The sequence below is a fragment of the Arachis ipaensis genome, chromosome B10, assembly GCF_059453495.1.
Source record: "Arachis ipaensis isolate K30076 ecotype BB chromosome B10, ASM5945349v1, whole genome shotgun sequence".
NCBI lineage: Eukaryota > Viridiplantae > Streptophyta > Magnoliopsida > Fabales > Fabaceae > Arachis > Arachis ipaensis.
In genome coordinates this window covers 95,189,710-95,193,839 of record NC_142435.1, presented here as the reverse complement: position 1 = coordinate 95,193,839, position 4,130 = coordinate 95,189,710, and the positions used below count along the sequence as shown (strand labels likewise).

At 40.6% G+C, this 4,130-nt stretch overlaps 1 non-coding gene across 1 annotated transcript; it reads left to right on the top strand.

The window, feature by feature from the left end:
* Positions 1-426: 426 nt before the first annotated feature.
* On the top strand, positions 427-530 carry LOC148580937 (small nucleolar RNA R71). Its single transcript, XR_015899538.1, has one exon. It is a non-coding gene; the product is annotated as a small nucleolar RNA R71 (small nucleolar RNA).
* Positions 531-4,130: the final 3,600 nt, after the last annotated feature.

Here is a 4,130-nt window from a genome sequence, read left to right as displayed (position 1 = left end):
CTCCATCCAGGGTTATAGGTCTTAGAGTATGGATCATGGTTTTGCCTAGGTGAATTCTCAATGTAGTTGGCTTGCTCCTGACTACCCTCTGCTTCTTCATTCACTCCTTCTTGGGTTGTTGATGAAGTAGTGATTGCTGCTACTTGGTTCCTCTCCATCTTCTTGGTGAGGTCAGCCAGCTGCTGGGTAATGAGCTTGTTTTGGGCCAGCAGAGCATCTACATTATTTAGCTCCATTACTACTCTAGTGTTGCCTCTTTCAGAAGCATAGAAATAATCATTCTCTGCTACTGTTTCAATGACATCTATGGCTTCCTCAATGGTCTTCTTCTTGTTCAAAGATCCTCCGGATGAATGGTCTACTGCCATCTTTGATTCATATGACAGGCCTTCATAGAAAATGTGCAGCTGCACCCATTCGTTGAACATGTCAGGTGGACACCTCCTTGTCAGGTCCTTAAACCTCTCCCATGCTTCATAAAGAGTCTCACCATCTTGTTGCCTGAAAGTTTGGACCTCATTTCTCAGCCTATTGATTCGTTGAGGAGGGTAAAATCTTGCTAAGAATTTATTCACCACATCTTCCCAGGTTGTCAAGCTCTCCTTCGGGAAAGACTCCAGCCACTTGGCTGCCTTATCCTTGAGTGAGAATGGAAATAAGAGCAGTCTATAGGCGTCAGGATGAACACCATTAGACTTCACTGTGTCACATATTCTCAGAAAGGTGGTTAGATGTTGATTGGGGTCTTCTTGGATACTTCCTCCGAACGAACAGTTGTTCTGAACAAGGGTGATGAGTTGTGGTTTTAGTTCAAAATTGTTGGCATGGATGGTTGGCTTTTGAATGCTACTTCCACAGTTTCCTGGGTTTGGATTGATGTAAGAGCCTAAAACTCTTCTATCCTCCCCAGCATGATTTGCTCGACCTCCTCCGCCATGGTTGTGAGCCTCTTCTTCATGATGGTTTTCCATGTTTTCTTCCATGGTTGGTTCAAAGTATTCCTCCTCTTCCTCGGCACCAACCACTCTTTTTCCTCTTACTTCCCTCCTTAATCTAAAGAAGGTTCTCTCAGGTTCAGAATCAAAGGAAGTTGAAGCCCCGCTTCTTCTCCCTGTCATACAACCAACAAAGCACAAGCAAGGAAAATAAATGTAGAAAGTATTCTGTTTGAGTTACTATTAGTGTGAGTGATGCAATATATCAAACAATTAGTGGGTTAGTAAACTGAATTGTAAATAACAAAGAAAATTGTAAAAGTAGGGGGAAGGGAAGAAATTAACCAGAACTGAAAGTAAATTACTCAAACAGAAAATTAAATCAAACAAAACAAAAATGCTCAATCTAGTTATCTTCCAATTTAATCATTATTGATGCACAATCAATCCCCGGCAACGGCGCCATAAACTTGATGCACGGAAAACTTGTCTCATAACAAATTTCCTTCGGCAAGTGTACCGAATTTGTCGTCAAGTAAAAACTCACAATAGAGTGAGGTCGAATCCCACAGGGATTGATTGATCAAGCAACTTTAATTAGAGGAATGTTATAGTTGAGCGAATCAGAATTTGAGTTGAGAATTACAGAAAATTAAATGGCAGGAAAGTAAATAACAGAAAAGTAAATGCTAGAAATAAAGAGCTGAATGTAGATGACGGAAAGTAAATTGCAGAATCTTAAATGGGAATGGGGTAATTGCTCATAAAAGTAAATGACAAAAATTAAAGAGAATGGGTAAGATCAGAAATGGGGAGTTCATTGGGCTCAGGAGATATTGCATTCTCCGGATCAATTTTATTTTAATCTCTTCCTCAATCAATGCACTCATTGATCTCCTTGGCAATCTTAAGTGATCGAATTACAATTCCTTATAATTCAATCTCTCAAATCTTGATCAATAGCCAATTCCTTGGTCAATTGCTCATGAGAAGAGATGAAGTATAGTCACTGATTATACCACATGCATTTCCCAAATCAAGTGTTGAGAGGATTATAGTCACATATCCATCCAAACCCAATTTGGTCCAGCATGAAAAAGCATTTCTAGCATGATCTCTTCATTCCTCTTTCAAGGTTCAGAAGAGATCCAAGTTTGAATAGCTTATTTTCCAAGATAACTACCCAATTGGATGAAGATCGAAAGCTTTCAAGTAAAATCAAGAGAAAAGATAGAAGAAGAATAATGAAAACTGGTATTGATCCATCAAATTACAACAGAACTCCCTAACCCAATGAAAGGGGTTTAGTTTTTCATAGCTCTAGAAAATAAAAACAAAGATGGAGAATACATGATGAAACTAGAAGTGCAGAGAAAGTAAAATACAGAGAGTAGTTCTATGCCAAGAGGCTCCCTATAATTTCCAACTCTCCTTTTAATTCAAAGCTACTCCTATATATACTACTCTTCTGATCTTCTAGTTGGCTCTTCAAGTCTTGGGTTTGGGCCTTTGGATCTTGAGTTTGAAGCAGTTATCTTCTTCATTGGGCTTAGTTTTACTTGCAGAGAGAAAGTGTGAAGTGGGCAGAGACTTTAGCTCAGGACGTTAGTGGTGTTAACATTTAAGTGGAAATGTGGGTTCGAGAACGTTAATGACAATCACCTTTTTCACTAACGTTCCTCACCAAAGTAAGAGCCACGTTAACTCCAACGTTAGTGGTACAAATGTTGCCACTAACGTTGCCTCTTTGTCCTTCGCACACGTTATTGGGACTTACCTTTCCCAATAACGTTGAGAAGTCTCTCCCATCCCTATGTTAGAGTCCACGTTAACTTAGTTAACGTGGCTCTTTTAACGTAGGCTTGCCAACCTTAGAGTACGTTAGTGACACTTACCTTTGTCACTAACGTTCCAATGTGCCCCTATTTCTCACGTTAGAGTCCACGTTAACTAGGTTAACGTGGCTTCTAACGTGGCATGCTAGCCATCTCCAACGTTAGTGACAAAGTTGAGTGTCACTAACGTTGGCTCATCATTCCCTTATCCACGTTAGCTTCCAAGTTTACTAAGTTAACGTGGGAGTTAACGTGGCTCATAGTGGCTTGTGTGGGTTCATTCCAACGTTAGTGACAATGTTAGGTGTCACTAATGTTGGCGATCACATTCTTGCTTCACGTTAACTTCCACGTTAACTAAGTTAACGTGGGAGTTAAAGTGGCTTATGGAGGCTTCGCCAACGTTAGTGACAAAGGTGAATGTCACTAACGTTGGCTTCTCTCTTGCTTCTTAACGTTAGAGCCCACGTTAACTAAGTTAACGTGGCTCTTAACGTGGCCACTTATGAGCTTGGTCCAACGTTAGTGACAAAGGTAAGTCTAATTAACGTTGGCTCCATTTCCTTTCCTCCACGTTAGAGTTCACGTTAACTTAGTTAACGTGACTCTTTACGTGGGCAATGATGGCTTCGAGAGCGTTATTGGCGATTACTTTTCTCATTAACTTTGCAAGTTACTCCCATTCCACGTTAGGAGTTACGTTAATTAGATTAACGTGGCTGCTAACATGGTTCTTCCTTGCTTCCTTTGTCATGAAATCAAGCAATAGAGTGCATCAAAGTTCTAGTCCAAGTCATGGGAAGTACAACATCCAATTTGTCATTAAATTCATGCAAAATCCTCATGAAATCATGTAAAGTGCACAATATATGCTTGAATCAAGATGTAAGTGAATATCTACCCAAAACTAGCTTATTTTCTAAGGAAATGCATGAAACTACCCTAAAAACAGTAAAGAAAAGGTCAGTAAAACTGGCCAAAATGCCCTGGCATCAGTTGATCATGTGCAGCCTTCACCTTTTCCTTGTACAGTCTTGAGTTCTCATAAGCTTCTAGGCGAAGGCTTTCCAGTTCTTGCAGTTGCAACTTCCTTTCAGCTCCGGCGTTCTCCATCCCCATGTTGCACTCCTTGACTGCCCAAAAGGCTTTGTGCTCTACCTCAACAGGGAGATGACAAGCTTTTTCATAAACTAAGCGGAACGGACTCAACCCAATGGGTGTTTTGTATGTTGTTCTTTATGCCTAGAGTGCATCTTGTAGCCTGGTGCTCCAGTCCTTTCTATGAGGTTTGACTATCTTCTGCAAGATACGCTTTATCTCTCTATTCGACACCTCGGCTTGCCCATTGGTCTGAGGATGG